At 46.0% G+C, this 22,510-nt stretch overlaps 1 non-coding gene across 1 annotated transcript; it reads left to right on the top strand.

Annotated features, from left to right (window-relative positions):
* Positions 1–8,275: 8,275 nt before the first annotated feature.
* Positions 8,276–8,378, top strand: LOC112615576. The gene has a single exon (XR_003117410.1). It is a non-coding gene; the product is annotated as a U6 spliceosomal RNA (small nuclear RNA).
* The last annotated feature ends 14,132 nt before the right edge of the window (positions 8,379–22,510 follow it).

Below are 22,510 nucleotides of genomic sequence, written 5' to 3'. Positions count from 1 at the left end.
TAGTGGAGACAGGAGATGGGGTGTCAATGAGCCATCACATCCTGTCCTTCTGGGGGCATTCTACACAATTTCTGAGGGACCCCGGTAGGGCTGAGCCTCATTTGTTCATAGCAGTAACCAGTTTCATTAAATGTATTTTATTGACTTTCCCTCTTTCCCTGCGCTCACCTTCCACATTAACTACTTGTGCTCAAATCTCAATCTCAGGCTCTGTGGGTAAGTGGCAGGTGGTACACAAACAAAGTCATCAGGAATTGATATGTTCTCAGTTTGGGCCAATGAGAGAACAAAAACTCCCAATAATTCGAAAGAAGCTATTGGTGTGGTGTCCTGAAAAAATGAGTCTGAATTTGCCAGAGACCACCAAGCAGATCCTGAGGACGAAGCCAACTAGAAGGAAACAGAGCTGAGATGAAGCTTGGCGATATCCTTTGAGCCCTGAATCAAGTCTCACCTGAACCCCACCTTACCTGGAATCATGAAAGTTATGTAACCCAGTAAATTTCTCTTTTAGCTCAATGAACTGAAAGTGGAGGGAATGTTTTCCCCACCACTTCCAACCAAAAGATTCTGAACTAAAACCACAAAGAAACAAGTTTCCAACCATTAGCACTGCCTCACAGTCAATAAGGTTGCCTTGAAAAGTACTGAGCTCCCCATAATTCAAGAGATCCAAGCAGAACACAATAAAACATCTATCTATTGTGCTGGAGAAGGTTTCTCCTTCTACACTGTTTGTTTTAGGGGCTTAGGAGGCAAACTACACAAATTTCAAGATCCATTTCAACTCTAACGTATCTGATTGACTAATAAAAATGAATAAATGGATTCAACATCTCTCTGGCAAAGAGGTGACCAGTGACAGTGTTTCCTACTTTGGCCTTACTTATCACACTGTGATATGGTTTGGCTCTGTGTCCCCACCCAAATCGCATGTTAAATTGTAACCCCCAGTGTTGAGGGAGGGACCTGGTGGGAGGTGATTAAATCACAGGAGCAGATTTCCTCCTTGCTCTTCCTGTGATAACGAGTGAGTTCTCACAAGATCTGGTTGTTCGAAGGTGTACAGCTCTTCCCCCTTCTCTCTCTCTCTCTCTCCTGCTGTGCCATGAAAATGTGCTTTGCTTCCCCTTCACCTTCTGCCATGATTGTAAGCTTCCTGAGGCCTCCCTAGAAACAGAAACCTGTACAGCCTGCAAAACCAGGAGCCGATGAAACCTTTTTTCTTAGTCTCAGGTATGTCTTCGTAGCAATGCAAAAACGGACTAATACACACTGCTTGCATAGTATTAACCAATCACATTTCATTGATGAATCACTGTTTCCGCTGCCATCTCCCTACCCTCTGACAGTTTGGATTGCTGATACTTATTTAAAGCTTTTCTTTTCAGAATTTCCTAAATGCTACATTCTCTACCTGTATCAGAGGGTTGACGAGACCATCAGCACAGACAGTGTTAATATCAGGTCCCAAAAAGAGACGTTCTCACTGAGGAGGAATCAGTCAACTCCAGAGGCAGCAAGAAGGATTCACAGCTTTCTGGTTACTAAAATAATGACTACTTTTACTCAGGGCAAGCCTAATTATTATCTTGATGGCAGAGGGTTCAGGTATGTTATCCACAGGTTCACAGATCTCCTCCTTCCACCCCCAAAGACCTGCTCCCACAAGACATGCTACATTAATATTTATTTTTTCAGAAACAGCATGCATTAACCAAATGAATAAGGCAGCAGGAAATAAGTGGTCTCAGAATTTTTTTTAATAATAAAGAATCAGCTTATTAATGGTGAAAATACACCAAGAGGCACTCGTTTTGAAGAGAGACGTTCCACCTTGCATACAGAAGGAGCTGCCTGGCACGGTTACCGGGAACACATTACAGATGGGAGTGAAGTCCCCACTGATGGCTGGATGGAGGCGTCCCCAGCCACTTGCCCGCCCCACACATTTGGAAGGAGAGGCCACAATACCATGCTCAGAGCTACATACATGAAAAAAAGAAAGAGGAGAGAGGTGATAGCCCTTAACATTTTTGACCCAAGGAAAGAAGCTTTTAATCAGAAAGCGCTAATTCACTTATGGTCAGCAGAAAGATAATAAGAGACAGACTTACTGACTGTTGTAAAATGTAATTGATTAGAGTTTCTGAATCTTGTTCATTTTTTTAAATGTTCTATCTTGTATTATATTATGTATACAGCTTGCTGGCTATATTTGTTCACTTCTCTCAATTATCTGCATACATAAAATGTGACAAGGGCTGCTTTTCTTTTAATTTACTTTTGTGATCAAACAAGTTTCATCCATCAGGCGGCAGAATCGTGAAATGTTTTCCTTTACACAAAGGCCAGTGTTTCAGCAAACTCACAAATGGATAGGAACATGCATATAACCTCTCTCTCTCTCACTCACTTGCTCACTTCCTCTTCTCTCTCCCCCACATCTCCTGCCCTGTTTTTCCATGTGATGGCTCTATGGCTCTCTTTTCCTGTGGGCTGCTGGGAAAATGGACAATGGACAAGTGTAACACCCATCAGGAGAAGAACATGGAGAAGATGGAGAAGATAAGTGGTACTGAGTATAAGATGTCTTCCCCCTAGACTCATCTGAGCTCCGCAAAGATGCAGCACAGCCCCACAGATGCGCAGCCAACCAGGAGCCCCTCCCTCTTGCCAATTCTCCCACTGGAAGTGGAGGATTCGGGGGCAGAATCAGGTGGGAGGTACAGGGCAGTTTGGCCTTTTACATCCCATTTAATTAGGCCTGATGCTTGAAGGAATATCCCTGAACTTGGCTGATGGATAAGAAAAAGCTGACATATTTGGGCTGGACTTTTAGGCTTGGCAGAGTGTTCACTCCACAGGGGCACAGGGACCGAGTGTCAGAGGGAAAGAAGAGCACAAAGCTGGAGCCCAAAGACCAAAAGTGTGTCCGGCTTCTCTATTATCTGGCATCCAACTAAACATTCCCTTTCATGCTTTCCTCTCTAGGCACAAAGACCCATTCAACCGTGAGGCAACTTCAACAAATTCAGCTCCACAGACAGGGTACCATGTGCGTCCCTATGTGCTGGACTGTGTTCCGAGCAGTGGGTACCAAGATAAACAAAGAAAACTCAGTGCCTTTTAGGAGGCCTTGGTTGAGCAAGGGAAGTGGGTCCATAAATAAATAATTAGAGAACAAGTGCATCCGCTTTATTACCTGCGAGACTTATGTTAAAATTCCCTTAAAGATGGAATGGCTTCTGTTTAGGCAATTCATGTCTCCAAAAATTGTACTTCTAGCACCAGGACTTTATGAACCAAATTAATGATCAGATGGGCTGAAGGGTTGAAGATGAAAATGGAGATTTCCTGACGCTATGGTTAACGTGCTATATCTATTCTGGGGTGGCTTCCAGTCTCAGCTCTCCAAAGACAAAAAGACAATAAAAAGTGAGGACACCTGTTATAGGCTGGAATATGTCCCTCCTCACCCCCCAAATTCATATGTTCAAGTCCTAACCCCCAGTACCTCAGAATGTGACTAGACTTGGAGATAGAGGCTTTCAAGAGAAAATTAAGTAAAATGAGGCTGTTTGGGTGATCTCTAATCCAATATGATTGGTGTACTTATGAGAAGAGGAAATTTGGGCACACAAAGAGACCGCAGGGGTACACAGAGGAAGAGCCATGTGAAGAGGCAGCAAGAAGGCCGCCGTCTGCAAGTCAAGGAGAGAGACCACAGTAGCAATCACCCCCTGCAAGTGTCTTGATCTTGGACTTCCAGCCTCTAGAACTGGGAGAAAATAAATGTTGATGGTTTAAGCCACCTAGTCCGTAGGATGACTATGGCGGTCCTAGCAAACTAACACAGCATGACTCCCTCTTAGCAAACTAACGCAGCATGACTCATGGAGCAGATCTCCCCACTTGGCTGCTCACGGAGAGGGCTTCATGCCAGCCTCAGGCACCAGCACCCCTTGGTGGCAATTGTGCACCAAAGCACAAAGATGGTGCAGTACCACCTTATCCCCTGAGAAACTGTTTGCCCCCCAGCACACAAAAAGGAAGCTCCTGGCCTCCTGATGTTCACAGACTGAGCACTGAGCTCACTGCCCCACTAGCTCACTGCTCTGCTTAACCTTAGACTTTTCTACTCCAATCACACTCAGCCTCCTGGGACCTTCAGATTTGATATTCGGCACTGTCCTGCAAACTCGGACTCTGGCTCCCCCTTGCCCTCGAATTGCATTCAGTGTTGCCAGGACCACCGGGTCCTCCCAGCATCATGAGTGGACCCGGGGACCTCACAACATTCCCACACTTCCTCAAATCTCTCTTCACTCCGGACAGAACAATCCCACGAGCCAAGTGCCCAAGTCTCCTCTCTGCCAGGGTGTCCCTAGCACTGACTCAAAGCCTGGCACACAGTGTGGGCTTCATATACCTCTAGTGACCAAATTCGCAGACTGGATACATACACAAAGAACAGCCTTTCTCTCATAAGTGATAAATAAGAAAAGATCTTCCCTTCTTTTTCTCTGTGAGTTTAAGTCAAAGTGCATTCTTTCAAAGCAAGACTCCTGAGTCAGGTGAAAGCATTTTAGATTTATTTAGCGCGTTCTCTCTTACCAAGGATGACAGGGAAAGGTCAGAGGACCCCGGAGCACTTCTGAGCGCATACATATATAGAGAAAGGCACAGACACTGCTAATTTCCTGAGTAGGAAATACCCTGTCCCCATTAGTGTCAGATTTCCTGGCCTCCTGGCTTTACCATGGCTCCAGTATTATGCGAACCTTTGTTTATTTATTTTATTTTTTATTATTAATTTTTTTTTTTTTTTTTTTTTTTTTTTTTTTGAGACAGAGTCTCACTCTGTCGCCCAGGCTGGAGTGCAGTGGCGCAATCTCGGCTCACTGCAAGCTCCACCTCCCAGGTTCACGCCATTCTCCTCCCTCAGCCTCAGAGTAGCTGGGACTACAGGCACCCGCCACCACGCCTGGCTAATTTTTTGCATTTTTAGTAGAGACGGGTTTCACCGTATTAGCCAGGATGGTCTCGATCTCCTGACCTCATGATCCGCCCGCCTCGGCCTCCCAAAGTGCTGGGATTACAGGCGTGAGTCACCGCGCCCGGCGAACCTTTATTTTTATGTCGCACAGAACACACACTCAGACAAAAAAAAAAAAAAACAAAACACAGTAAAGGGGTATGCTTTTTCTCAGCTATTGGAAAACATATATAGGTTTCACGGATCCTACATTACCTCTAAAATTGTTTTCAGATCTGGCATGTCCTATGTTAAACTGCTTCCTCGTTTTTTTTTTTTTTTTTATGTGCAGCCTTCACTGTGAAATAGTTTTTGCGTCTGGACAATGAAATCAAACTTGCCTAAAGGGCAAGGAACAACATATAATCATAAATTGAAATCTTTTCAGTTGGAAAGAAGTCACTGGAGGCAAAGAGGTGGTGGGAAACTTTTGCTTTGTTTTGTCTGAGACGGAGTCTCACTCTGTCACCCAGGCTGGGGTGCAGTGGTATGATCTTGGCTCACTGTAACCTCCATCTCCCAGATTCAAGTGATTCTCCTGCCTCAGCCTCCTGAGTAGCTGGGATCACAGGCGCCCACCAACACGCCCGGCTTATTTTTGTATTTTTAGTAGAGACGGGGTTTCACCATGTTGGCCAGGCTTGTCTTGAACTCCTGACCTCAAATGATCCGCCCACCTCGGCCTCCCAAAGTGCTGGGATTACAGGCATGAGCCACCACACCTGGCCAATGGTGGGAGACGTGTAATATTTAGGTAGTTACTTCATCATTCTCCAAGACCCAGCATGAGCGGTCCAAAGGAGGAACATCAGATCAGGGGTTAGAAGACCCAAGGTTGATTGACAATCCCACCCCTTCAAAGCTGTGTGACGTTGGGGAAATCACTTCACCTCTCTGATCGTCCTTATTTTATTTTTTTAATTATACTTTTGCATTTGTAAAATAAAAGTGTTATTTATGCCACGTCTCTCATTAGGTCATTGTAAAATTCAAATAAGACCTTTGATAAAACGCACCACTCTGTACAAATAAAGGAAGCATATCAGGAAAGAACATCTGAAGCTTGGGTTCAGATTCCCGCTCTGCCAGTGAATACTTCTGTGCCTGTGGGCCTCAGGTACCACTTTTTCCTTTTATGCTTCCGTTTCTTCATCTTAAAATGTAATAAATAAATTAAGCATCTTGGCAGGGGGTGCAGACGAGGGCTTCTGCCTTCATGACACATGGAATACCAGATGCGAGGCCTTTTCCTGTTGGAATTCTAGAGGAGGAAGCGTCTATCGTTGGCTGCTTCCCCTAGGGAACCCCATAATGAGAGAAAGGTCTTCGTGCCTCACGTGGCCGAAAGTCCTGCCCGTTTCAGTTGCAACTGTGTCCTAAGGAATCCCAGCTTCATTTTGCTCCACCACACACACAATCCACTTGAGTAGTGAGAAAAATCCGCTACAGATATAAACCAGATCATGTCACTGGCTAGTCCGAAACCCTCAGTGCTTAATATACCTCCCACTTACAACAAACCCTAAATTCCTTATTAGGGCCTCTAAGGCCAGGTAAGACCTGCCCGCAACCTCCACCCCCCACCCCACCCCACCCACTCCACTGGCCTTACTGACCGAGGCTGCAGTTATACCTGCCTTCCCATGGTTCCTCAATCCTGCCCTGATCTTTGTTGCCTGAAGGTAATGGTTCCTCAAATCTGCCCTGATCCTTGTTGCCTGAGGGTAATGGTTCCTGGAACCTGCCCTGATCTTTGTCACCTGAGGGTAATGTTTCTTCCATGGATGCTTTTTTCCCCTGCATTCCTTTCCTGTGGCTGCTGTAAGAAGTCACCCCAAACTGGGTGACTTAACAGAAATTTACTATCTTCCAGTTAAGGCTGGAGTTGAAAACTAAGGTGTCAGCCAGGCCCCACTCCCCCCAAAAGGTTCCAGGGAACCACAGACCCTCCCAGCTTCTGGTGGCTTTGGCTTTCCCTGTGGCAGAGTCCCCAGCTCTCTGCCTCTGTCTTCACATTGCCTTGTCTTCTGTATCTCTGTCTTTGCCTCTCTGTCTCCACGTGTCACTGGATTTCAGCCCATCTGGATGATCCAGGGTGATTTCACCTTGAGACCCTTTTAAATTACCTCTGCATAGATCCTTTTTCCAATCAAGGTCACCATCACAGGTCCCCGGGAATGTTTGGCTAGGACATGGACACGTCTTTCTGGGGGCCACCACTGACCCACAAACCCCACTGACCCACAAACCCCACTGCCACACATTTTTGATGGGTCAGAAAATACATTTTTGATAGTCACAATCGGGACGGGGCAGGGGGAGGATGGTGCTCCCGACGACCAGTGGGTAGAGGCCACAGAAGCTACCAAACACCCCACAGAGCACGGGATGCCCCTCCACAAGAAAGGATTCTCCAGCCCCAAATGTCAATAGCGCTGAGACGGAGAAGACCTGCCTTCCAGTTTTGGCACCTGCTGTTCCCTCTTCCTGGGAGACTAGTCTCACACGCCTGTGGAATCTGATCTTGTTATTGAGGCCTCACCACGGCCACCCATTACCCCATCCACTCGCTACTGCAATATGTGTTTCATTTTCCTCAGAGCCGCGTCTCAATGGGAAGCCCTTATTGACTCACTTACTTGTTTGCTGTGTCTCCCTCTCTTCCCTCCCCAGTGCTAACCCCCAACAGGAGACTGACCACGAGCTCCGTGTGAAAGCTGGATTTTGTCTCTTTCCGAACCACATCTCCATGCCAAGAACAGAGCAGGTGCTCTGTGCAGTTTATGAATGGAAGAATGAATGAATGAACAAGTAAATATCCTGCAAGAGGGCGGGCCTCAGAGGCACTGTCCACACCAAACATCGCCAGCACCCTTGAGGGGACTGATGGGACTTCGGGAACTCAGAGAGACCATCGGTGAATATACCAACATGTCCTTTTCCAGAGAGCTTAAGTGATAAATAAGAAAAGATCTTCCCTTCTTCTTCTCTGTGAGTTTAAGTCAAAATGTGGGTTTCACCAGTGTCTATTATGTGCCAAGGATGGTCATAACTGATGTGATATTAACAATGAAGCTGAATGCAAGATCCCTGACTTGAACAAGCCTGGATTGTGGTTAAGACGATGACACTGAACCCAGATAAAACAGTGTCTGATTAGGTGCCAGGTTGTGTGAGGCTAGAGAGAGCCAGCGGCTAGGCAGGGACGGGTGGCATGGTAAAAGTGTCATCATAGGGGCTTGCTTCAGCAGCACATATTAAAATGAGAATGGTACACAGAAGATTAGCACAGCCCCTGTGTAAGAATGACACCCCAATTTGTGAAGCGTCCCGTGTTTTGCTCAGTCTTTGGAAGGTCATTTCACCTTAGTGAACGTGCTCCAAGGAAACAATGTGAGGCAAAGCAAAACAGGTGACACCAAATGTTGAAATTGTGGTTGTGCACTACAAAAATATTTACGTAAGGTGATTTATGATATAAGAAAGGAACAGAGTTACATGTGAAATGCATCTTGCAAATGGGGGGAAAGTCATCACAGAAAGGTAGACCCTTGCCTGGGTCAGAATGAATGGGGAGGGCTCCCACTGGGAAGGAGCCTCTGAGGGGCCAGCCACACATTGGTCATGACTGAGAGATGAAGGGAGAAGCCTGGGCCACTTGGGAGCTGGTGAAGAAAAGGCCCCAGGAGAGGGTGGCAGCATGGATGGGTTTAGGTTGGATTCCATCACTTTCCGTCCTTGACCACTGAGACCAGGGGTGTGTGTGTTTGACCCATAGATAATACAGGCCCAACTGGGAGCTTTCAGTGAGGGAGGACACCTCAGAAGTCATTTGGGAAGATTGATCTGAGAGAAACAGAATAGCCAGGAAGAAGGAGAACTTGAAGGGAGGCTACCGTCCCATTTGCGGGTGATTGCGCCCATCCAGGCATGAAATGGTTTACTCTATTAGAAATGCCTATTTATTTCATAAGGAGAAGCAGAAACCTCCTTCACCTTTCCATCCTTGCCTCTCCTGTTGCCTCTCCTCTTCTCTGTGTTTGGAATTCTTGCTTAAAAATTCATCTGACTACACACCTGCTCGGAGTGATTCTCTTCTCTGCAACAAAGCACTCATTTCCAATGGGGAAAACTGGAGTCACAGAGATGCTGGGAGGGAATGGTCCTGCAGAAGATGCAGCAGAAGGTCCATACTCATCAACAAGGCTGACATCTGTTGGAGACAACCATCTCCCTGAAGCCTCAACATCCACATTGCTTGACTTGGTTAAAATCTTTGACCTCAACACAGCATGAATGCAGCTTAAAAAAAAAAAAAGTCATGCCTCTGTGTGTTTCATTTTACGCACTCGAAAAGCAGGCAGAATGCAGAAAAGTGGAGCTTCAGCCTCTGCAGGAAAATGGCCATGAAAACACAACCATGGAATTGTCCCAGCAGGAAGAGACTCTGGCTGCCCAAGTAGTGACATCAAGATATTGGTGGAAATTCCAGACAACAGCTGGTTTGATCTATTATTTACATTCCCACATAATTTTTACATCTTTTCTGGATTTTAAAATCATCTCTGCCAACTACCCATTCCTCAGCTTTGCTATCAAATATCGTCTTGCTTATCAAGTTACTCCCTACAAAGTAGGGTAAAAGAAGTATGTCACAGAGCAGTAGCCAAAACAAAAAACAAACAATAACAGAAACCAAGGTAGGTGTTTTAATCTAGTAGAGCATAATACAGGTACCTTTTTGTCCAAAAACAAGGACAAAAATGTTAGATCTTAAGCGTGACGTGGTAGAAATCTACAGCAAATGGAAAGAATGTATTTACAGATAAGCCTTCGGAAGAACAATCTGCTTCAATGCTCACAGCTTAAAACCAATAGACTACATGGATGATGAAAATGATCTGGTAGGTGCAATTAGCTACTTTATAACCAGGAGGCAATTGCTTCTACTGTGGCTTAATAACAACAGAATATTCTTCTACTGTAACAGAATAGAGAACATCAGCTCATCAACTATGTGAGCTGGGTCAGGTGAACAACTATCTCATTGAATCTCAGTTTCCCTGGTTATCACACAGGAGTAGAATCCCACAGGATTGTGATGGGAATGAAATGGGATGGTTCACATAGGAACTCTCTGTCAAAAAGCAGTGTGCTCATTCAAGGAGGCACTTCTGGATAAAACAGAGCCAAAAGTGGCCCCAGGCAGAAGAGGTTATTGATTCCTTGGCCACAGAAGTGAAGTTCAAAGAAGAATTGGGTTTTATTGAATTACTCAAGTTTTGCTCAAACACTTTACAGTTATCTCTGATGCCTCACTTTCTGCTGCACATCTAAAATTATTACAAATTCTTTTATTTCTTCTTTGAAACATATTCAGAATCTGACCACCTCTTACCCCCTCCACTGCTGACACCCAGCTTTCCTCATCTCTCACCCGGGTCTCCCTGTGCCAACACTTCCCATCTACACCCACTGACAGCTGGCTCTTGCACAGCCACGGCCAGATCATGTCTCTCCTTTGCTCAGAATCCTGCAGGGGCCAGTCTTTTCTGAGATCTGGAATTACTTCTCTAGCCTCATCTTCTACTGTGTCCTACACACTCGGTTCCAACCATGCTGACTTCCCTGCTGCTGCTTGAGCACACCAGGCACCTTCTGCCTCTGGGCCTTGCACTGGCTATTTCCTGCATCTGGAATGTTTGCTCAGATATTCCTGGAACTCCCTCGCCTCTTCCAAGTCATCTTCTCAAAGAGGCTGATTCTCACCTCCCTATTGAAAACTGGAACCCTCTACCCTGATCTCCCTTAGCTTGTGTGCTAGTTCTTTTTCACAGAACTTACCACCTTCTAACATTACTTGCTATTTTTCTTCTTTATTTTCTACATTTTCACACACATATATAAGCATTTGAATGCTCATATCATGAGGGAAGGATCTTTGGGCATCTTATTCATGGATGTATTCCACATTGGACCCATAGTAGGTCCTCAATAAATATTTTTAATTTTTAAAAGTGTTTATTAGGCATAGTGATTAAAAGCTTGGATTCATGATCCAGATTGCCTGCATTTGAATCTGGGTTCTTCCAATTCCTAACTGTATAACTGTGGATACTTTACATAATTTCTCTGTGCCTGATTTTCCTCCTGTAAATGAACCCCCGCTTCTATTGAAGTAATTCTTGTGGAATTATTGCTCCTTGCACTTCAGGTTGGTATATGGTAAACCAGAATATGGGGTTTCATTCCCCATAGTGATGAGTTAGCTGACCAACAGAAGAGGTTTCTAAGGGAAGGTTTGCATACCACACCTTTCCCTGGTTAACCATCTTCTAGATGCCTGCTAATAAAACTATACTCATATATGATAGGCTATATCAATTAAAATTCCTTGATGAAGCAACATGGGTGAGCAGACTCAAATATCCACGGTAGTCACAGTTTGACTTGTGGGGTTCTCCCTCTCCTTCTCTCACCTCTGCTTCCTCTGAGTTGGGCAATATCCTCAGTCAGCTCTTGCCTCATGGTGCCAAGATGGCTGCCACAGTTCCAGACTAGACACCATCATAGGCTGTGGACTAGTAGAAGAGCACAGAGCTCCTTTGCCAGACTGCCCATCTGGGGCTCTTGCTCTGCTCTCTTTGGCTCGTATGCCCATCCTTGACTCAATCACTCTAGTAAAAATATATGATTCTCTGATTAGCTAAAACCTACGTCAAATGCTCCCTAAGTCAGAGGTGAAGTCCCTCCCAGGGCACACAGACAGGGGGCGGGAGAAAGCAAGGTCAGACACAGTTAGCAGCAGAAGGATGCATGGGTACCAGAAACCAGAGACAGCACATGTCCACTGTCCTGAGAACACTGCCAATCCCCTCCAAAGAATCTTCCCTCCCTACTTCCTTTAGGTTTCACAATCCACTGAAGTATCCTTCCCTAAGAATTCAAAGTCGGTTATATTTGGACCAGGTACCTCTGGGCCCAGTGAAGGAAGATGGGCATCTACAATCTACTGATGCTAAACCTAACCTTGAGGTAAGATGAAACCCAAACCCTTGTAATAAAACTAGATATGTGATATGGTTTGGATCTATGTCCCCACCCAAATCTCATGTTCAATTGTAGTCCCCAGTGTTGGAGGTGGGGCCTGGTGGGAGGTGATTTGATCATGGGGGTGGTTTCTCATGAATGGTTTAGCACCATCCCTTTGGTGCTGTTCTCATGATAGTGAATGAGTTCTCACATGACCTGGTTGTTTAAAAAAGTGCACAGTACCTCCCCCTCTCTCTTGCTCCTTCTCTGCCCATGTGAGACGCCGTTCCTCTTTGCCTTCTGCCATGATTATAAGTTTCCTGAGGCCTCCCCAGAAGCCAAGCAGATGCCAGCATCATGCTTCCTATACAGCCTGCAGAACCATGAGCCAATTAAACCTCTTTTCTATGTAAATTACCCAGTGTCAGGTATTTTTTTATAGCAATGCAAGAACGGATGAATACAATATACACAGGAAAACCGCAAGTCCTTATGGTCTGTCTCCTGTATGTCCTAGTCTAGTGGAGTGTGAACAAGGTACTTATCCCATCTGTGCCTCAGTTTCCTCATATCTGAAATGGGCATCCTACTTTTTCATGCTAAATAGGGCTGCTGTGAAGATTAAATTGGATCATACACATAAAGCCCTTAGAACAGTGCCTGGCACCTGGCAAAGACCTGCTAAATGTTAACAATTATTATTGTCCTTGTTATTATTAGCAAGGGACCAGTAACCAGCTTAGTACAGTACTAAGTCTTGTGACATGAGACAGATGTACGCAGTGTTATTTGGCCTGAGAGTCCTTTATATCTTCCCAAGAGGAATGTTTGCCTTGAGTGTCAGCTATTGAGACATTTATAGACAGACTTTTCAGCATGTCCCACCCTGGGTTGGACTCTCCCTAGCTAAAGAGTTAATCCATCTAATCAGTAAATTGCTCTAGCCCTTGTCTGTTACTAGCTAATAAAAAGAAGGCTGAGTTGATGGTGGTCTAAGATGAGCCAAGTGGAAGACGGAAAAAGATTCATCCCGGAGGGCAATGGACTGGAGACACTAGAGGAGTTCTAACATTTGCTCCAATTGTGGTAACCCTGAAGACAAAAAGATGGCACAGACACACCTGAGCAGCTGCAAACCCTTGCTGCCCCTTAGCATCCAACAGTGAACTATCTAAGCCGGAAAAATAATTGCCCTAACACAATTGACTTAAGTCTCTTATCTGCCCAGAGCTTCTGGCCTGAGCTTATGAGTCCTGATAAAAGTCTAAGGATGGGAAGGAAAGGCTCTCTGCCTCTCCAGTAAGGAAAAAATCTGCCTGCTCCCCTACAGACCCATGGACTGCCTGGCCTTCCCATCATGAAAACCCATAGATAGCATGCAGGAAAGAAGATTTAAAAAAAAAAAAAAAAAAAAAAAGGGTTAGAGCTGACTGTTTTTCATTGGTGACTCATCTTACCTAGTGTTTGTCTCTGAAAAAGATTCAGAATCCTGGCTTTAGCAAAGGGTTTTTTTGTTTGTTTGTTTGTTTTTTGACGGTGACAGGCTTTCTAAGGCTACCCAGCCAGGGCAACCTCTCTGGATATCCTGGCAAATCTGGAACCAACTGTTTTCCTGACAATCTGGTGAGAGAAGCCAGGAAACTAATCTGTCGCATTCTTTTAAAACCCTTGGCAGTTTTTAGTCAAATTACAGCTCAGATGTTTGGTCAGCAGACAACCCAGTTCCACTAAAACATTCCTGGCTCTATCCCTAATGAGTGTTAGAATCCACCATGGTCCAGTTGGTTCTTCTGACACCCAGTCTTCCCATCTGTAAAATGGGGAGATTCAACCAGATCAATTCTGAGATCTCCTAGGTGAACATCCTCATGATGTTCTGTTTCAAAGAAAGGGTTTGTATCTGTGGTCAGCATGTAAGGCAAAAATTATCCCATGACATGGTTTCCATTGCCTATACAGTGCCCTGGCCTTAGGTTTTGGTTTTTTTTTCTGGACTGTACGTTAAATTTTATACACTGCAAAATCTGAGACTCACTGAGCAAGACAAAGAAAGGAGTAAAAGAGATGGATGCAGGCCGGCATCTAGGCCTTCAAACGATCTTATCTTGAAAATAACTATCAAATCCCTGATGATGAAAAGGGGATGGGGGAAGAAGGGATAACATGTTCCTGCCTGATGGTAGGGTTTGATCTATTTTGTTCTGAAAACCCTCTGGAGCCTTGGCCCTACTGATAGATTTGTTTCTCTCTAAAAGGATTAAATAACATGTTATGAGTGAATAAAGCATTTAGCACAGAATCCAGAACCTGGTAGGTAGGAATACTGGAAACTAGTTGGATTTGAATCTAAATCTTGCCTTTTCACCATTCTTCGACAAACCACAAAGGAGAATGTGGTCACCTGTGAGCTGTCCTCCAAAGCTGGGTTTTCCAGTGGTGACCCCACCACACAGCTGCCCCATGCAATGCCCTGGTCTCAAGTCCCCTGGACCCTGGGCTTAGCAGCAGCAGAAGAGTGAGCAATGCCACTGCAGCTGAGCTCACATGTGGGAAACCTTTCCATAAATAGCAAAGGCTGCTCATCAATGATGAATCATTAGCACCATCCACCCGACCAATGAAACCAGACTGGGCCTTGTCATGTGGGTAGTTCACGAGCTAACATTTCAGTCCTCAGCATGAGCCAGGCAATGGTCCGTGATTTACCTGCAACAAGAACCCCTTACAGTGTGAGGCACACACCATCATCACCAGTCTTACTTGCTCGGGGAGGACAGAGAAGATCAGAGAGGCTAAGTGACATGGCCAGCCTCACCCCATCACTAACTGGTAGATCTGGGATTCAGACCTGGGTCATGCCTGTCTTTAGAAGGGGCCCATCTTTCCTCTTACCTCCCCACCCCCTGATTTCAGATCTGCTGACCCAACCCCCAGTGTGATGGTATTTGGAGGTGGGGCCTTTGGGAGGTGTATTAGTACATGTTCACGCTGCTGATAAAGACACACTTGAGACCAGGAAGAAAAAAAGGTTTTAATGAACTTACAGTTCGACATAGATGGATAGGCCTCACAATCGTGGTGGAAGGTGAAAGGCATGTCTCACATAGCAGCAGATAAGAGAAGAAGCTTGCGCCGGGAAATTCCCCTTTTTAAAACCATCAGTTCCCATGAGACTGATTCACTATCACAAGAAAAGCATGGGGAAGACCTGCCCCCATGACTCAATTACCTCCCACTGGATCCTTCAATACATGAGAATTCAAGATGAGATTTGGATGGGGACACAGTCGAACCGTATCATTCCACCCCGGTCCCTCCCAAATCTCATGTCCTCACATATCAAAACCAATCATGCCTTCCCAATAGTTCCCCAAAGTCTTAACTCATTTCAAGCATTAATTCAAAAATCCACAGTCCGAAGTCTCATCCCAGACAAAGCAAGTCCCTTGCACCTATGAGTCTGTAAAATCAAAAGCAAGTTAGTTACTTCCTAGATACAATCCAGGCATTGGGTAAATACAGCCATTACAAATGGGAGAAAATGGCCAAAACAAAGGGGCCACAGGACCCATGCAAGTCCAAAATCCAGCAGGGCAGTCAAATCTGAAAATTCCAAAATGATCTCATTTGACTCCATGTCTCATATCCAAGTTACACTGATGAAAGAGGTAGGTTCTCATGGTCTTGGGCACCTCACCCGTGTTGCTTTGCAGGGTACAGCCTCCCTGTTGACTGCTTTTACAGGCTGGCATTGAGTGTCTGCAGTTTTTCCAGGTGCACGGCGGGAGCTGTCGGTGGATCTACCATTCTGGGGTCTGGAGGACAGTGGCCCTCTTCTCACAGCTCCACTAGGCAGTGTCCCAGTAGAGACTCCATGTGGGGCTCTGACCCCATATTTCCCTTCTGCACTGCCCAAGCAGAGGCTCTCCATGAAAACCCTGCCCCTGCAGCAAACTTCTGCCTAGACATCCAGGTGTTTCCATACATCCTCTGAAATCTAGGCAGAGGTTACCAAACCTCAACTCTTGACTTTTGTGCATTGGCAGGCTCAACACCATGTGGAAGCTGCCATGGCTTGAGGCTTGCACCCTCTGAAGCCATGACCCGAGCTCTACATTGGCCCCTTTCAGCCATGGCTGGAGCAGCTGGGATGGAAAGTGCCAGATCCCTAGGCTGCACACAGCATGGGGACCCTGGGCCTGTCCCACAAAACCACTTTTTTCTCCTAGGCCTCTGGGCCTGTGATGGAAGAGACTGCTGTGAAGACCTCTGACATGCCCTGGAGACATTATCCCCATTGTCTCGGGGATTAAGAATTGGTTCCTTGTTACTTACGCAAATTTCTTCAGTCGGCTTAGATTTCTCCTCAGAAAATGGGATTTCCTTTTCTATTGCATTGTCAGGATGCAGGTTTTTCAAACTTTTATGCTCTGCTTCCCTTATAAAACTGAATGCCTTTAATAACACCCAAGTCACATCTTGAATACTTTGCAGCTTAGAAATTTATTCTGCCAGATACCCTAAATCATTTCTCTCAAGTTCAAAGTTCCACAAATCTCTAGGGGCAAAATGCTGCCAGAATCTTTGCTAAAACACCACAAGAGTTCCCTTTGCTCCAGTTCCCAACAAGGTCCTCATTTCCATCTGAGACCACCTCAGCCTGGACTTTATTGTCTATATCGCTATCAGCATTTTAGGCAAAGCCATTCAACAAGTCTCTAGGAAGTTCCAAATTTTCCACATTTTCCTGTCTTCTTCTGAGCCCTCCAAATTGTTCCAACCCCTGCCTGTTACTCAATTCCAAAGTTGTGTCCACATTTTTGGGTATCGAATTCAGTGGCACCCCACTCCGTTGGTACCAATTTACTATATTAATCCATTTTCATGCTGCTGATAAAGACATGCCTGAGACTGGGAAGTAAAGGAGGTTTTAATGGACTTACATTTCCATGTGGCTGAGGAGGCCTCACAATCACGGTGGAAGGTAAAAGGCACGTCTCACATAGCAGCAAAGAGAAGAAGTTTGTGCAGGGAAAGTCCCCTTTTTGAAACCATTAGATCTCATAAGACTTATTCACTATCATGAGAACAGCATAGGAAAGACCTACCCCCATGATTCAATTACCTCCCACTGGGTCCCTCCCACAACATGTGGGAATTCAAGATGAGATTTGGGTGGGGACACAGCCAAACCATATCAGGAGGTAATTAGGGTTAGACGAGGTCACGAGGGTAGGGGTCTCATGATGGGATTGGTGGCTTTATAAGAAGTGAGAGACACTGTTGTATCTCTACCATGTGAGGACACAGTGAGAAGGTGGCTGTCTGCAAGTCAGGAAGAGAGCCCTCACCAGGAAGTGAATCTGCAGGTACCTTGCTCTTGGACTTCCAGCCTCCAGAACTGTGGAAGATCAATGTCTGCTCTTTAACCCACTCAGTCTGTGGGACTTTGTGATGGCAGCCTGGGCTGACTAAGGCAGACCTCAACAGAGCCAGCACAGGAGCAGTGGCTAAGAACGTGGGGTTTGTACACAATAGACCTGGGTCAGACTTAGCACCTCCAAATACTAAGTAAGTGAACCAATTTACCCTCTCTGGGAAAATGTACCCTCCGTCGTTGTAGTTGTGTCATTTATAAATGGGAATGGTAACAGCACTTGCCTTATGGAATCATTGTGGGGATAGAGTTAGAGGGCTCAGCATTTCTAGTACACAGCAAGCTTGCAATGAATATTAGATTAGAAAATATACTGACACTGTGTCTAGAATGACACTGTGTCATCACTTTCAGAGATCAAGGTATTGAAAGTTTCCATCTAATCAGTTTTCCAACCTGATATGTGAAAAGAGTAATCTATCAAACCGTTATCATTGTTAATGGTGAATGGGGGGATGCAGAAGGAAGGGAGGAAGAAGGAAAGGCTTTTCGAATACAGAGTGATATGTGGGCAGTCGGCCCAGATATGGAGGATATGGGGGGCGGGCATCAAGGGTGGGGTGGGCAAAGAGAGGACACAATCTGGATGCCTGAAATAGGGGGCTCGAGAGAGTTCCAGGCTGGAGAGCAGAGTGTGGCTTCAAACACCTAAACCACTTCCTTCCTGATTCTGGAAATCACCAGAGCCACATCCTGCCTCCCCAAGGGATCCCCAGGGTTAAAAGAGAGCCCTGAGGAAAATCAAAGTCTTGCCTCAAAAGTGCGCTGATCCCCAACGCCGGCCCCCCACACAGCAGCTGAAACATAATACATTCCGTCACCCACACGCACTGTCTGGGTAGCCTGAAAATAATGGGGCCGGCTGCTGCTGTGGCCCTGAAGAACCAGGCACCGAATCGGTCCAGGGATGCTTCCCATGCAGCTTTGCCACTGCCATGGCTTGCCTGGGGCTCAGCGTTTCTCAAAGGCTGACTGCACCTCTTAAAAGCTGCACTGCAAGGCCTTGGAGGATTCATTGAGCTGCGAGAGAAGAGTGCCCTCCCCTGGACGTTTGCTGCCGGTTTGTGGCCTCCACCAAAACCACCGCTGAGGTTTCCCCTTCCTATCCGAACAAGGGGGCAGATTCCAGGCAAACGCCCCTTAATTTCAGATGGCCACACACAGGCACTGGTCAGTAGATGCCCCACTGGCGTCTTTGCTCTCCTGCTGTTCAAAAGTTTCCACCATGCAAAGCCCCTGGCATTACTAATGTCATTGAGTCTGCATGCAAATCCTCATAGAACAGGACAAGAAACCGAGTTCAGGAAGGCTCAATGGTTTTCCAAGGTCATGGAGCTTGGACAGAGCTCAGACACCCCAGCACTGTGGTCAGGAAGGAGCTTATACTCTGCAGCCAGAACACTTGGGTGCTTGTCCAGCTCTTTCATTTTTTCAGCCGTGCAATTCAGGGAAAGTGACTCAACCTCTCTAAGTGTCAGTTTCCTTTTCCGTAAAACAGGATAATCAACTCAAACATGGAAGTTCTTGGAAAAATACCAAGCACATGGGAAGGATGTAATAAATGACGTCTCCAGTCACCTTCCTTCTCTGTCAGACCTCAGGGCCTGGGCTAATGGTGGGCCTGCATTTTTCAGGGAAATTGCTTTATATGTCACTACCTGTGTAAAGGCAGAATTTGGAGAACTCAGCTGAGAATGTGGTGTGACACTGGCTTTTGCCACCCAGTCATCCTTTTGCTGGACATCACAGGGTTGGCAGGGTATTTGCCACTGAACATCTCTGTTCTCTGTCAGCCCCAACTCCCTACAAGACAGGGATTGTATAGCTTTTACGCCGGAGAAAGAACCAAGAAACGAGTGACTTTACTGCTGTCCCCTGACTTGCCCAGCCTTGAAATTGCATGGGGATCCCCAGTGCTGAGGAAGGGGTAGGCAGGAAGGAAGGAGCACCTCCTACAGACAAATCTACACTGTAGAAATAAACAGGAAGACTTTGGAGGGTGCAACTGAAAAAGTGAAGAAACTCCTCATCTCTAACAAGCAGGGGAATGATGTGTCACTTTAGACGCTTGGGCAAAGTCTTTGCCCATCAAAGCCAGGGATGCAGTTAGTGACAGGCAAGACTGCCTTTCTCCCACACAGCACTTTGAACTCTGCTGGGGCTGACATCAGCACTCAGTGAACAGTTATCTAGAGCTTTCTATGTATCAGGCACAGGGCTGGGGGCTGAGATCCAGTAAAGAGTGTGGCAGCTTGGAAAAGGTCAGGAGACAAAACCAAGGCAAAGGGCATGGCAGGAACAAGCAGCACAGCCAGCCTAGTCATCAGTGCCAAGACTGTACTCTCTCATGCCTCCAATGTCTCTGACTTCTTCTGCTACCCGCCAAGACAACTCCTTGCTTTGAAAGGACTCATGTGATTACACCAGGCCCATTCCATCCATCTCCCTTTTTCCATGTAAGGTAACACAATCACAGGAGTGACATCTTATCAGAGTCGCAGGCTCCCCCTACACTGAAAGGAGAAGTGATCGTACAAGGGTGAGGGTCCCTGGAGGTGAGGGGAGAGTGTCTGCCACCCTCCCAATGAAGTTCTTTCTCCTTAAAGCCAGGACATCACATCTTGGAATCAAGACTGTTGACAACACACAGTGGCCGAAGGGGAATGGGAGGTATGCAGGCAGCTCCTCATCCATATAACGGCGAGGGGCTTGTCCTCACTACCATATGGTCACACAGCATCCAGCCTGAGCTAGCAGCCTCCTCAAAACTGCAGATACACGAATGAACACACCAGATCAGGAGCTCACCTTCTAGCAGAGGGAGTCAGGAAGACAGCAAATAAGTGGGAAGAGGACAGAGGAGAAACTCTGCTGGCTTGCCTGATGTGGACAGCCAGTCGGTAAGGTCAGACCCAGCCTTGGGTCAGAAGTCAGTGGTCAGATACCGCAAAGCTGCAGCAGACCCTCTGAGCCTGGAGGCTGGCGGTCTCAGGAATTCAGTCCAGAGGTTAGAATCTAGGCAAAGGGGCTGAGCATGGTGGCTTTCATCTGTAATCCCAGCACTTTGAGAGGCTGAAGCGGGCGGATCTCTAGGTCAGGAGTTCAAGACTAGCCTGACCAATATGGTGAAAGCCCGTCTCTACTGAAAATACAAAAATTAGCTGGGCGTGGTAGTATGCAGCTGTAGTCCCAGCTACTCAGGAGGCCGAGGCAGGAGAATCACTTGAACCCAGGAGGTGGAGGTTGTAGTGAGCCAAGATCACACCACTGCACTCCAGCCTGGGCGACAGAGTGAGACTCGATCTCAAAAAAAAAAAAAAGAGAATCTAGGCAAAGCGTCAGGGCATTAGGTGTGGAGTCCAGAGACAATGCAGGTATCCAGGACTTCTGATGCCCCTGCTCTGTAAAGGCACAGACAGGGCTGGTGAGGAATAAGAGGCTCTTTTTCAAAGTACACATGCAACCCTCAAAAAGCACAGCTGGGAGAGAGACGGCCCTTCTGTGTGAATGAGAAAAAGGAACCATTTCCTTCAAGGGCAGCAACCCTGCCCCGGTCCCTTTAGACTCTGCTGGGCCTGACGTTAGTACTCAGTGTACAATTATCACCAGCTTTCCATGTGCCAAGCAGAGGGCATAGAGAGATGAGTAGTTTCTTCACTTTTTCAATGTGCAACCCCCAAAGTCTTACTGTTTATTTCTACAGTGTAGATCTGTCTCTAGGAGGCGCTCTTTCCTTCCTGCCCACCCCTTCCTCAGCATCAGGGATCCCCACGCAATCTCAAGCTTAGTGGCTAGGCATATCCTGGACTGCAGCCCATGTGTGTGCTGTGGCTAGGTGCCCTGATGCAGAGGCCCTGGGTGGAAACTCTATTTATCCTGCTCTCTCCCTATCTCTAGCATTTTGCCTAATGTCTGGCATAGCACAGACCCTCAATAAATGTCTGCTGTGTGGATGAATATTGATGAAACCTCCTTGGGACACTGACGTACTTCCAGTGAAGTCCGGAGTCATCCAGGGCCATTTTAACCCCACATCCTTTCCTGTGCAATCTAGAGCAATGCTGTCCAGCAGAAATATAATGCGAATTGCGTATGCAATTTAAAAGTTTCTAGTAATCTCATTAAAAAGTAAAAAATACACAGAAACAAAAGTTAAAATTAATTGTAATATTTTATTTAGCCCAGCCAAAATAGCGTCATTATTGTATTAACATGTAGTCAATATAAAAAGATAATAATGAGATATTTCACATTCCTTTTTTTCCCTCTACTAAGCCTGAAATCTAGGGTGTATTTTACACTCAAAGCACAGCTTGGGCTAGCCACATTTTAAGTGTTTTATGGCCACAGATGGTTTGTGGCTACCACATTAGAGAAGGCAGATCCAGAGCCTATGAGCTTTCCGAAGGAGAAAAACTTCTTGAGATCCGAAAAAAAAATTTATCATTCCAAGTCATGCAAATAAAACCTCCTAAGAGAAACAGATATGCAATAGAAGTCAAAAAACTACAAAATGATCTGGATGATAAGAGTGCCTAGATCATAGCACTGCTGTAAGTTGCATGAGTCACACCCGTACAGACGCAGGAGAAGGTCAGTGGCACAGGAGGACTTAGTTATATCAATGGGTCAAATGCAACTCAAGTCTAAATTCTTAGAGAGTTAAACAAAATTGCATTGCAAGTGGGATGTGGATGTGTATTAATATATCTTATGTAATGAGGGATTTGTCCTCCAAAAATGAGTTCCCAAGGTTTGGCAAGGTTGTAAGCGTCCTCGGAACCCATGCCCCCATGCCCTGCAAGCCTGAAATTTGCAGGTGAAGGAAACGGAACATCCAGCTGAAGTGGAGAGCAAAGGGCCAAGGATCTGGACAAAAACCACCCTGCTGACTAAATGCATTTTTCAAAAACAGTACATTTGCACAGCACCACTGATGCAGTGAATAAGATTTTCTTTTTTCCTGCCTGTCAAGCCACTTATTAATCATAACGTATTATTGC

This window comes from Theropithecus gelada, chromosome 1 (assembly GCF_003255815.1).
Source record: "Theropithecus gelada isolate Dixy chromosome 1, Tgel_1.0, whole genome shotgun sequence".
Taxonomy (NCBI): Eukaryota; Metazoa; Chordata; class Mammalia; order Primates; family Cercopithecidae; genus Theropithecus; species Theropithecus gelada.
The sequence above is the reverse complement of the archived record's forward strand: the minus strand, read 5'-3'. Positions and strand labels throughout refer to the sequence as shown.